Below are 15275 nucleotides of genomic sequence, written 5' to 3'. Positions count from 1 at the left end.
TACTGCCCCTGTGTACGAGAATATAACTACTATAATACTGCCTCTGTGTACGAGAATATAACTACTATAATACTGCTCCTATGTACAAGAATATAACTACTATAATACTGCCCCTATGTACAAAAATATAACTACTATAATAATGCTCCTATGTACAAGAATATAACTACTATAATACTGCTCCTATGTACAAGAATATAACTACTATAATACTGCTCCTATGTACAAGAATATAACTACTATAAATCTGCTCCTATGTACAAGAATATAACTCCTATAATACTGCCCCTATGTACAAGAATATAACTACTATAATACTGCTCCCTATGTACAAGAATATAACTCCTATAATACTGCCCCTATGTACAAGAATATAACTACTATAATACTGCCCCCATGTACTAGAATATAACTACTATAATACGGATCCTATGTACAAGAATATAACTACTATAATACTGCTCCCTATGTACAAGAATATAACTACTAAAAAACTGCCCCTGTGTACAAGAATATAACTACTATAATACTGCTCCCTATGTACAAGAATATAACTACTATAATACTGCTCCTATGTACAAAAATATAACTACTATAATACTGCCCCTATGTATAAGAATATAACTACTATAATACTGCTCCTATGTACAAGAATATAACTACTAAAATACTGCTCCTATGTACAAGAATATAACTACTATAATACTGCTCCTATGTACAAAAATATAACTACTATAATACTGCCCCTATGTATAAGAATATAACTACTATAATACTGTCCCTATGTGCAATAATATAACTACTATAATACTGCTCCTATGTACAAGAATATAACTACTATAATACTGCTCCTATGTACAAGAATATAACTACTATAATACTGCTCCTATGTACAAGAATATAACTACTATAATACTGCCCCCATGTACAAGAATATAACTACTATAATACTGCCCCTATGTATAAGAATATAACTACTATAATACTGTCCCTATGTGCAAGAATATAACTACTATAATACTGCTCCTATGTACAAGAATATAACTACTATTATACTGCTCCTATGTACAAGAATATAACTACTATAATACGGATCCTATGTACAAGAATATAACTACTATAATACTGCTCCCTATGTATAAGAATATAACTACTATAATACTGCTCCTATGTTCAAGAATATAACTACTATAATACTGCTCTTATGTACAAGAATATAACTACTATAATACTGCCCCTATGTGCAAGAATATAACTACTATAATACTGCTCCTATGTACAAGAATATAACTATAATTATACTGTTCTCTATGTACAAGAATATAACTACTATAATACTGCCCCCTATGTGCAAGAATATAACTACTATAACACTGCTCCTATGTACAAGAATATAACTACTATAATACTGCTCCTATGTGCAAGAATATAAATACTATAACACTGCTCCTATGTACAAGAATATAACTACTATAATACTGCCCCCTATGTACAAGAATATAACTACTATAATACTGCTCCTATGTACAAGAATATAACTACTATAATACTGCCCCCATGTACAAGAATATAACTACTATAATACTGCTCCTATGCACAAGAATATAACTACAATAATACTGCTTCCTATGTACAAGAATATAACTACTATAATACTGCCCCCATGTACAAGAATATAACTACTATAATACTGCTCCTATGTACAAGATTATAACTACTATAATACTGCTCCTATGTACAAGAATATAACTACTATAATACTGCCCCCTACGTATAATAATATAATTATTATAATACTGCCCCCTATATACAAGAATATAACTACTATAATACTGCCCCTATGTACAAGAATATAACTACTATAATACTGCCCCTATGTACAAGAATATAACTACTATAATACTGCCCCCTATGTACGAGAATATAACTACTATAATACTGCCCTCTATGTATAATAATATAATTATTATAATACTGCCCCTATGTACAAGAATATAACTACTATAATACTGCCCCCTATATACAAGAATATAACTACTATAATACTGCCCCTGTGTACGAGAATATAACTACTATAATACTGCCCCTGTGTACGAGAATATAACTACTATAATACTGCCCCTGTGTACGAGAATATAACTACTATAATACTGCCCTATGTACAAGAATATAACTACTATAATACTGCTCCTATGTACAAGAATATAACTACTATAATACTGCTCCTATGTACAAGAATATAACTACTATAAATCTGCTCCTATGTACAAGAATATAACTCCAATAATACTGCCCTTATGTACAAGAATATAACTAGTATAATACTGCTCCCTATGTACAAGAATATAACTCCTTTAATACTGCCCCTATGTACAAGAATATAACTACTATAATACTGCCCCCATGTACTAGAATATAACTACTTTAATACGGATCCTATGTACAAGAATATAACTACTATAATACTGCTCCCTATGAACAAGAATATAACTACTAAAATACTGCCCCTATGTACAAGAATATAACTACTATAATACTGCTCCCTATGTACAAGAATATAACTACTATAATACTGCTCCTATGTACAAAAATATAACTACTATAATACTGCCCCTATGTATAAGAATATAACTACTATAATACTGCTCCTATGTACAAGAATATAACTACTAAAATACTGCTCCTATGTACAAGAATATAACTACTATAATACTGCTCCTATGTACAAGAATATAACTACTATAATACTGCCCCCATGTGCAAGAATATAACTACTATAATAGGGATCCTATGTACAAGAATATAACTACTATAATACTGCTCCCTATGTTCAAGAATATAACTACTATAATACTGCTCTTATGTACAAGAATATAACTACTATAATACTGTCCCTATGTGCAAGAATATAACTACTATAATACTGCTCCTATGTACAAGAATATAACTACTATAATACTGCTCCTATGTACAAGAATATAACTACTATAATACTGCTCCTATGTACAAGAATATAACTACTATAATACTGCCCCCATGTACAAGAATATAACTACTAAAATACTGCCCCTGTGTACAAGAATATAACTACTATAATACTGCTCCATATGTACAAGAATATAACTACTATAATACTGCTCCTATGTACAAAAATATAACTACTATAATACTGCCCCTATGTATAAGAATATAACTACTATAATACTGCTCCTATGTACAAGAATATAACTACTATAATACTGCCCCCTATGTGCAAGAATATAAATACTATAACACTGCTCCTATGTACAAGAATATAACTACTATAATACTGCCCCCTATGTACAAGAATATAACTACTATAATACTGCTCCTATGTACAAGAATATAACTACTATAATACTGCCCCCATGTACAAGAATATAACTACTATAATACTGCTCCTATGCACAAGAATATAACTACAATAATACTGCTTCCTATGTACAAGAATATAACTACTATAATACTGCCCCCATGTACAAGAATATAACTACTATAATACTGCTCCTATGTACAAGATTATAACTACTATAATACTGCTCCTATGTACAAGAATATAACTACTATAATACTGCCCCCTACGTATAATAATATAATTATTATAATACTGCCCCCTATATACAAGAATATAACTACTATAATACTGCCCCTATGTACAAGAATATAACTACTATAATACTGCCCCTATGTACAAGAATATAACTACTATAATACTGCCCCCTATGTACGAGAATATAACTACTATAATACTGCCCCCTATATACAAGAATATAACTACTATAATACTGCCCCTGTGTACGAGAATATAACTACTATAATACTGCCCCTGTGTACGAGAATATAACTACTATAATACTGCCCCTGTGTACGAGAATATAACTACTATAATACTGCCCTATGTACAAGAATATAACTACTATAATACTGCTCCTATGTACAAGAATATAACTACTATAATACTGCTCCTATGTACAAGAATATAACTACTATAAATCTGCTCCTATGTACAAGAATATAACTCCAATAATACTGCCCTTATGTACAAGAATATAACTAGTATAATACTGCTCCCTATGTACAAGAATATAACTCCTTTAATACTGCCCCTATGTACAAGAATATAACTACTATAATACTGCCCCCATGTACTAGAATATAACTACTTTAATACGGATCCTATGTACAAGAATATAACTACTATAATACTGCTCCCTATGAACAAGAATATAACTACTAAAATACTGCCCCTATGTACAAGAATATAACTACTATAATACTGCTCCCTATGTACAAGAATATAACTACTATAATACTGCTCCTATGTACAAAAATATAACTACTATAATACTGCTCCTATGTACAAGAATATAACTACTATAATACTGCTCCTATGTACAAGAATATAACTACTATAATACTGCCCCCATGTACAAGAATATAACTACTATAATACGGATCCTATGTACAAGAATATAACTACTATAATACTGCTCCCTATGTATAAGAATATAACTACTATAATACTGCTCCTATGTTCAAGAATATAACTACTATAATACTGCTCTTATGTACAAGAATATAACTACTATAATACTGCCCCTATGTGCAAGAATATAACTACTATAATACTGCTCCTATGTACAAGAATATAACTAGTATAATACTGCTCCTATGTACAAGAATATAACTACTATAATACTGCCCCCATGTGCAAGAATATAACTAGTATAATACTGCCCCCTATTTACAAGAATATAGCTACTATAATACTGCCCCCATGTACAAGAATATAACTACTATAATACTGCTCCTTTGTACAAGAATATAACTACTATAATACTGCTCCTATGTTCAAGAATATAACTACTATAATACTGCTCCTATGTACAAGAATATAACTACTATAATACTGCCCCCATGTACAAGAATATAACTACTATAATACTGCTCCTATGTACAAGAATATAACTACAATAATACTGCTTCCTATGTACAAGAATATAACTACTATAATACTGCCTCCATGTGCAAGAATATAACTACTATAATACTGCTCCTATGTACAAGATTATAACTACTATAATACTGCTCCTATGTACAAGAATATAACTACTATAATACTGCCCCTATGTATAAGAATATAACTACTATAATACTGCTCCTATGTACAAGAATATAACTACTATAATACTGCTCCTATGTACAAGAATATAACTACTATAATACTGCTCCTATGTACAAGAATATAACTACTATAATACTGCCCCCTATGTACAAGAATATAACTACTATAATACTGCTCCTATGTACAAGAATATAACTACTATAATACTGCTCCCTATGTACAAGAATGTAACTACTATAATACTGCTCCTATGTACAAGAATATAACTACTATAATACTGCTCTTATGTGCAAGAATATAACTACTATAATACTGCTCCTATGTACAAGAATATAACTACTATAATACTGCTCCTATGTGCAAGAATATAACTACTATAACACTGCTCCTATGTACAAGAATATAACTACTATAATACTGCTCCTATGTGCAAGAATATAATGTTATGTTCTGCTACCAAAGCTAAGGAAAGAGAGGAGATCTGTCCCTACGATAGAACTCAGCTGAATCCCTACGATGTAACAGGGAACCTGATCCTGTGATCAGACCTGCTAAAGTCCTAAGCTAGTCTGTACGGAGACCTATAGATGTGGGGAAGGAATCCCTACAAGTACTAAGGACTGGGAGGAAAATGGGACACCTCCTAACAGAAATAGTAGCAGACAGACGAACAAACAAAATATATAGAACATAGAGGTCCGTAGACCAAGCAAACTAACAGAGTTAGATACAGAGCACAGGCTAGCTAGAAAGTAGTTATACAATGAAGTCCAGCAAAGCCAGAAGGGCGGAGCAGGATTAAATAGGCCAACAAGGTCATGTGACCAGCAAAGGAAAAAACCTAAGAGCAAGGTTCTAACAGTACCCCCCCTTCTAAGAGGATCCTCCGGATCCCCTAGGACCAGGCTTATCAGGAAATCTCCTGTGAAACGCTCTGATAAGTCTGGACGCGGAAACATCATCTGACCTCACCCAAGAGTTATCCTCGGGTCCGAAACCTTTCCAGGCCACAAGATACTGCAAACTACCTCTATACCGTCTAGAGTTAAGGATGCGAGAAATTTCATATTCCCCGTCCTCCACCACCGGAGGAACAGAGGCAGAGGCGTCACCATCCGACACAACAGCTTTTTTTAACAGAGAGACATGAAATACCGGATTAATTCTCCAGGAGGTAGGAACCTCCAACCTAACAGCAGATTGGTTGACAACCTGAAGCACCTTAAAGGGCCCTACAAACTTGGGACACAAATTCTTAGAAGGAATCCTCAACCGCAGATTCCTAGAGGACAACCAAACCATGTCACCAACAGCGAACAAAACCTCCTGTCGTTTCCTATCAAAGTAGTCTTTAGATTTTCTGTTGGCCTCCTGAAGATTACCACGCACATCCGTCCAAACTCTCTCCAAATCACCGGAAAAATTCTCCTCCTCAGGCACGGCAGATCCCAATTTGGAGAACGACCCAAACGACGGATGTCTCCCAGAACAACAAAAAAAAGGCGAACAACCAGCAGAAGAAGATGTATGATTGTTCAGAGCAAATTTAGCAAGTGGCAGAAACTCAGACCACCCCTCTTGATTGTCTGCCACAAAACAACGCAAGAACTGCTCAACATCCTGGTTTTTCCTTTCTGTCTGGCCATTAGATTCAGGATGATATCCGGACGAGAACGACAAATGAACTCCCAACCTGTCACAAAAGGCACGCCAAAAACGAGCCACGAACTGAGGACCCCTATCAGAAACAATGTCAGTAGGAACGCCATGAAGTCTGACAATTTCCTTGACAAAGGCCTTAGCGAGAGTTTTAGCGCAGGGCAATTTGACGAAGGGAACCAAGTGACACATCTTGCTAAAACGGTCCACGACCACCCAGATGACAGTAAAACCCTCAGATGGGGGAAGGTCAGTTATAAAGTCCATAGCCAAATGTGTCCAAGGAGCACTGGGAACCTCCAAAGGACAAAGCAACCCCGCAGCAGGAGTATGTGAGGACTTAGATCTAGCACATATAGTACATTGACGCACCCACTTAATGACCTCCTTCTGCCATCCAGGCCACCAAAAACTGCGACCCACCAGTCTCTTGGTCTCAGAGATTCCGGGATGACCTGCCAACCGAGACTCGTGACACTCAACAAACAAATCTCTCCTAAAGGTCCCAGGCACAAACAACCTCCCATGAGGAGTGTTAGATGGGGCATTCTCCTGTGCTTTAAGAATCTCATCTTCCAAAACGGAGTCCAAAGCAGCTATCACAACACCTTCTTGTAAAATGTTCTCCTCTTTCTCAGCACCGACTATGGGAGAAAAACTGCGAGACAAGGCATCCGCCTTAACATTCTTAGTACCAGGGATGTAAGTAACGGAGAAATTAAACCGCGAGAAAAACAGTGCCCACCTAGCCTGACGGGCATTCAGGCGCTTGGCAGCATCAAGATATATCAGATTTTTATGATCCGTAAGAACCTGAACGGGAAATTCCGCACCTTCCAAGAAGTGGCGCCAGTGTTCAAATGCGAGTTTAATAGCCAATAATTCCCGATTACCAATATCGTAATTCAGTTCAGTCTCCGAAAATTTTTTTGAAAAAAAGGCACAGGGATGTAATCCATCCCCGTTATCCTGAGACAATACTGCACCAACCCCCACAGAGGAAGCATCAACCTCAACCAAAAACAGCTTAGTCACATCAGGCTGCATAAGGATGGGAGCAGAGGTGAACCTCTCCTTGAGATACACAAAAGCTTCAATGGCCTCAGAAGTCCACTGAACCGCATCAGCACCTTTCCTGGTGAGATCAGTCAGAGGTTTGACAATACTAGAAAATTTTTTTATGAATTTTCTGTAATAATTGGCGAAACCTAAAAACCTCTGTATCGATTTCAAACCAATAGGCCTAGGCCATTCCTGCACAGCTTGAACTTTAACCGGGTCCATCTCAAAACCTTCGCTGGAGATAATGTAACCCAAAAAACTAATTCTCTGTACAGCGAACTCACATTTCTCCAGCTTAGCAAAAAGCGAATTGTCCATTAATAACTGTAATACCTCACGTACGCTCCGCCAATAAGACTCCAGATCCGGCGAATAAATCAAAATGTCATCCAAATACACAACCACATTTTTGCCGATCAAAGGTCTAAGGACGTCATTAATAAGATTCTGAAAAAATGCAGGAGCATTAGTAAGACCAAAAGGCATAACCAGATTCTCAAAATGACCCACAGGAGTGTTAAAAGCAGTCTTCCATTCGTCACCCTCCTTCATGCGCAACAGATTGTATGCCCCCTTAAGGTCAATTTTAGAGAACCACTTGGCCCCCATTAACTGGTTAAACAGATCAGGAATCAATGGCAGCGGGTAAGGATTGCGTACAGTAATTTTGTTAATCTCACGAAAATCCAGACAAGGACGTAAACCGCCGTCCTTTTTTTTTACAAAAAAAAATCCAACCGCCACAGGAGACTTAGAGGGCCTAATGTGACCGGCGGCCAAACTTGTCTGTATGTATTCCTCCAAAGCCTTCCTCTCAGGAATAGTAAGGTTAAATAAACGACTTTTAGGAAGAGTCGCTCCAGGGACAAATTCAATAGAACAATCATAGTCTCTATGGGGAGGCAAAACCTGCGATTCCTTCTCAGAAAAAACTCTCCAAAAATCCTGAATAGGAACAGGCAATTCTCCCCTATCCACAGCTGCAATACGCCCGTTACAACACTTGTCATAACATTTATGGCTCCAGGATTTAATTTCACTGGTAGACCAATCTAGTACAGGATTGTGAAATTTTAACCAGAGCAATCCCAATATTACTGGAGAAGGCAAGTTATTCAAAACTACCAAATCCAATTTCTCATGGTGAACACCATTAATAGTGAGAGGAAATTCACAGACCTTGAGAGTAATATTCTTCAAAGGGGAACCATCCACAGAAACCACAGCAATGGGGGTTGATAAAGGTTCGGGTTTTAAATTGAGTCTTTCCAAGAATCCCCCATCAATAACATTCAGAGTAGACCCACAATCAACAAACACCCGAAATTCCATAAATTTTTCCTGAGCAATCGTGGAAGCAGCTAAAAATACACCCTTGGAATTTAAACAGGCAATACGGGCATGACTGACCATTTTTTTTTCTTTCTTCATACGAAGCTCACAGCCTTTAATCAAATGACCAGATTTTCCGCAATAGAAACACAAGCCTTCAGAAAATCTACGGTCTTTTTCTTGAGAGCGAGGTGCCACCGATCCAATCTCCATCGGTTCACCACTGTTAGTACACACATTCTCATAACCAGAAACTGACATAGCAGAGGATTTGCTCTCATTAACCCTTGCACGCAGTCTCCTATCCACCCGTATAGCTAATTGCATAGCCTGTTGCAAATCTTCAGGTGTAGGATAAGCAATTAGCAGGTCTTTAACCCTTTCATTGAGCCCAGCAAGAAACAGACTTTTCAGAGCAGAATCGTTCCACCCTGTTTGAGTAGACCAACGACGGAAATGAGTACAATATTTTTCCACATTACCTGATCCCTGTTTCAAACGTCTCAACTCAGTCTCAGCTGATGCGACACGGTCAGGATCATCATATAATAGTCCCAAACCAGAAAAAAAACTATCCACTGATCTGAAGCATGTATCACTAGGTTGCAAAGAAAAGGCCCACTCCTGAGGCTCTTTGAGCAAAAGTGACATTATGAACCCTATTCGCTGGGATTCATCCCCAGAGGACTTGGGTCTCAAACGAAAATACAATAAGCAAGCATTTTTAAATGAAAAAAATTCTCGGTGTTCACCAAAAAATAAATCCGGCAAACATACCTTAGGCTCCAAGAAATGTGCTCCAGGACAGTTACTCACGTGCTGACGGAGCTCGGCCACCTCCAGAGAGAGTCCCTGCAGGCGATGAGCCAAATCCTGAACCGACACCATGATGGAACAGAAAAATCTTTCCTTATAGAATTTGCAGGCTGGACTTACTGTTATGTTCTGCTACCAAAGCTAAGGAAAGAGAGGAGATCTGTCCCTACGATAGAACTCAGCTTAATCCCTACGATGTAACAGGGGACCTGATCCTGCGATCAGACCTGCTAAAGTCCTATGCTAGTCTGTACGGAGACCTATAGATGTGGGGAAGGAATCCCTACAAGTACTAAGGACTGGGAGGAAAATGGGACACCTCCTAACAGAAATAGTAGCAGGCAGACGAACAAACAAAATATATAGAACATAGAGGTCCGTAGACCAAGCAAACTAACAGAGTTAGATACAGAGCACAGGCTAGCTAGAAAGTAGTTATACAATGGAGTCTAGCAAAGCCAGAAGGGCGGAGCAGGATTAAATAGGCCAACAAGGTCATGTGACCAGCAAAGGAAAAAAAACCTAAGAGCAAGGTTCTAACATATAAATACTATAACACTGCTCCTATGTACAAGAATATAACTACTATAATACTGCCCCCTATGTACAAGAATATAACTACTATAATACTGCTCCTATGTACAAGAATATAACTACTATAATACTGCCCCATGTACAAGAATATAACTACTATAATACTGCTCCTATGCACAAGAATATAACTACAATAATACTGCTTCCTATGTACAAGAATATAACTACTATAATACTGCCCCCATGTACAAGAATATAACTACTATAATACTGCTCCTATGTACAAGATTATAACTACTATAATACTGCTCCTATGTACAAGAATATAACTACTATAATACTGCCCCTATGTATAAGAATATAACTACTATAATACTGCTCCTCTGTACAAGAATATAACTACTATAATACTGCTCCTATGTACAAGAATATAACTACTATAATACTGCTCCTATGTACAAGAATATAACTACTATAATACTGCTCCTATGTACAAGAATATAACTACTATAATACTGCCCCTATGTACAAGAATATAACTACTATAATACTGCTCCTATGTACAAGAATATAACTACTATAATACTCCTCCCTATGTACAAGAATATAACTACTATAATACTGCCCCATATGTACAAGAATATAACTACTATAATACTGCCCCATATGTACAAGAATATAACTACTATAATACTGCTCCTATGTACAAGAATATAACTACTATAATACTGCTCCTATGTACAAGATTATAACTACTATAATACTGCTCCTATGTACAAGAATATAACTGCTATAATACTGTCCCTATGTATAAGAATATAACTACTATAATACTGCTCCTATGTACAAGAATATAACTACTATAATACTGCTCCTATGTGGAAGAATATAACTACTATAATACTGCTCCTATGTACAAGAATATAACTACTATAATACTGCACCCTATGTACAAGAATATAACTACTATAATACTGCTCCTTATGTACAAGAGTATAACTACTATAATACTGCTCCTATGTACAAGAATATAACTACTATAATACTGCTCCTATGTGCAAGAATATAACTACTATAATACTGCCCCTATGTACAAGAATATAACTACTATAATACTGCTCCTATGTGCAAGAATATAACTACTATAATACTGCTCCTATGTACAAGAATATAACTACTATAATACTGCCCCTATGTACATGAATATAACTACTATAATACTGATCCTATGTACAAGAATATAACTACTATAATACTGCTCCTATATACAAGAATATAACTACTATAATACTGCTCCTATATACAAGAATATAACTACTATAATACTGCTCCTATATACAAGAATATAACTACTATAATACTGCCCTCTATGTACAATAAATGCACCTACTATAATTTTGCATTCATTGTACACAAATATTGGGTAGAACTGTCAGGTTGAGTTTTATGGAAGTTTAATATTATGTGTACTTTATATTACTTCTTCCTGAAGTTGTTATTTTGTTTCAGATTTAATTGTCCATCTGTCAGAGATTTCAATCCATATCTTTGTAGCCCTGCTTTTTCTTTATGTAATAATTTTAGCCTATAGACCTTTGAAGAAATCAAATCAAATAATTTGTCGCTGTTTTGAAGATGGTGACAGAAGTATAAGTTTATTACAGAGGTCCCCCGCAGATTCCTGATGCCATATTCAGACTCTTACTGTAAGGTCAACATGATGCAATCAATATCTATTCCGAGTTTCAGAGGAGTAGAAAATCTTGAAATGTTTTGAAAGAAAGACCAATATGTTGAAGAAGGGCAACTAAGGATACATTATATCTGCCTGATTTGTGTGACTGTGGCTTTTGTACACCGGGTGTGGGTGCGCAGGGTGCCTTGAAGGATTTAGGTAAGAGCATAATAAAACTGAAAACAATATAAAGTTAGTACATAAGAAATGAGAACATCATTTAGACACAAGTTAATGCTTTGAAGATTAAAATTTGGAGGGGAGTGATGTCCTCTACTAGACCAACATCACCACACTCTAATACTGATTTTCATAGGCTCATATTCCATATTACTGGCCATTTCTATATGTTACATCCTTCTTTGCTACTTTGTTTCCTTTATGTCAGTCTTCACTAGTGATGAGCGAGCATGCTCGCAACTGCTCGGTACTCGTCCGAGCATCTCACTGTTCGAGATGGTCAGCTCTCGGCGAGTACTTCCTGGATTTTCAGGCGGGAGCTCGAGTCCCCGCCCCGCATGTTTGGCGCTGTTTTAACAGTGAATAAACATGCATGGATTGCCCGCCACGCACTGTAATGACGTAGCCATGTTGGTTGTGGCATTACAGTGATTGGCTGGCCGAATAGCGTCATCAGGTGTATATGAGACCTGGTGACACTATGCTTGTCACAGTCTAACCTTCAGACAGGCAAAATAGGGAGAGCTGCTGCGGAGCTAGGGAGGGAATTGGTGAACTAACAGTCCTTCTAAGGACTAATCCAGCTGCATATATTACTGGTGATAGCAGGAGTTAGGCAGGCAGGGTTTGTAGACAGTGTATACAGCACAATAGGGTCCGTTGCACGTTCTGTCTGCTACTGCTGTTACAGATATCCATAGCCCTAGATATCAGGGCTACTTTTTTTTTTGCTCTTCATCCTGATTATTTATCATGGGGGTCTGCCGCATCCTGCTTGTGCTTTGCTAATCTGACCTGGTGTTGGTAAGGCTGTTTTTTTCTGTGATGTTTTTTTTAAATTCTTATCCTTTTCTGTGAGTTGCTTATAATTTTAGCATAGGGACTTGCAAGTATGAGGACCCTTGATGTGGGTTGCGCGCTTGCGTATTTTGGCCAAAATATCGACCAATACCTCATGTAATGTATTTATCTTATACATTATTTTTCATCTTTTTATTGCACATTTTCCATTTTTTGCAGGATGCGGCCGAGCTCTTTCTTGTTGGGTGGGTGATTCGGGACGTCTGTCCTGTGTGGTGTAAGTATATAGTGCCGGGCAGCCAGCTCGATTTTAAATTATGGGCGTCATTAATAGGCTGTAAACCAGACACTGTGCACCAAACCTATTTGTGTGACTGGCATCCTATACAAGCTGCAGTTGTGTGCATTTCTAATACTAACAGCCACTCACATATCTGCCAGTTCATGGAGGGGGTGGCTGTCACATCAGTATTTCGCACCTGTGCTGCCCCCACCTTTATCATATGGGTCTGCCGAATCCTGCTTGTGCTTTGGTAATCTGACCTGGTGTTGGTAAGGCTGTTTTTTTCTGTGATGGTTTTTTTGAATTCTTGTCCTTTTCTGTGAGCTGTTTTTAATCCTGATTATTTGCTTAAAAAGCAATATAGTGCACCATTTTACTGCTCCATTTGCTTGTTAGCAGAATACAGCCAGATTTTTTTTATTTTATTCGCATTGCTGTATTGTGGAAGCAGAGACACTTGTCCATCATCAGACGTGATTCGATATTACTGCCGTAATAATCGTGAAATTTTTTGGAGCGTGCCAAATATTACACTCCAGTTAAAGTCTACCAGTTGTGTGCTGTTCAACCTATTAACACTTAGTCTCTGAGCAATACCATATCTCTCACGCCACTGCCTAAAACCGTGGTCATCAGACGGGATGAGATATTACTGCGCTAATAATCCAGAATTTTTTGGGAGCGTGCGAGATATTACACTCCAGTTGAGGTCTGCCAGTTGAGTGTTGTTCACCCAATTCACACTTGGTCGCTGACCAATACCACATCTATAAGGCCACTGCCCAAAACCGTGGTCATCAGACGTGTGATCCGATATTACTGCGGTAATTATGGTCACATATTTTGGAGCGTGCTATATATTACACTCCATTTAAAATGATGGTGCATGTAGAGGCTGAGGCCATGGGCAAGATGAAACTGTGCCTGCTAAGGGAGAACAACAAACACCCACAGCATGTCGAACTACCTTCCTGTCCCAATTTCTAGGGGTCGCGGAACACCACTCTTGAAGCCAGAGCAGTGTGAAAAGGTTATTGGTTGGATAGCATATAATGCTTCCAGTCAGTTTGCCACCACCACCACCCTGTCTTCCACAATAGCCGTGAGTCTGGACCACATACTGTATTCCTCACCCTGATCCTCCTTTCTCCCACCATGCCGAGTGCCCAGAGACAACTGATTCCACACTTGGACACTCTGAAGAGCTGTTGACTTTTTCATTTATAGATTCTGGCCTCCTGTCCAGCCAGTGGGGCAAGAGGAGATCGCATGTAGCGATGCCGAAATATTTGAGCAGCCACGGTCACATGAAGGCGATGGTGGCAAACTGCAATTACTGTTGCAAGAGGTGGATGATGATGATGAGACACAATTGCCAGCAATTCAGGAGGAGGCCCAGGGAGCATACATGGAAGACGAAGTGATGGACGATGAAGTCACTGACCCTACCTGGCAAGTTTGGCAAGGTGGTAAGGTAACATGCATAGCGAGGACAGCAGCACACAGGGGGGAGGGAGGCGTAGCACCACAACAAGCAGGAAGAAGCAGTGGGGAGGCCACATATATAAGGTGGGCAACTGTTCCCTAGAACACCAACATTATGGAAGTTGCCAGTCCAACTATTAGGTCTTCCAGAGTCTGGCTCTTTTTTAAAGACAGTCCAGATAACTCCAAAAAGGCCATTTGCAACATCTGCCATGCCATCATCAGCAGGGGCAGCAAAACTT

Source organism: Phyllobates terribilis, unplaced genomic scaffold, assembly GCF_046119375.1.
Source record: "Phyllobates terribilis strain yellow unplaced genomic scaffold, ASM4611937v1 Scaffold_7__3_contigs__length_470593459, whole genome shotgun sequence".
NCBI classification, from domain to species: Eukaryota; Metazoa; Chordata; class Amphibia; order Anura; family Dendrobatidae; genus Phyllobates; species Phyllobates terribilis.
This window is presented reverse-complemented; position numbering follows the sequence as displayed.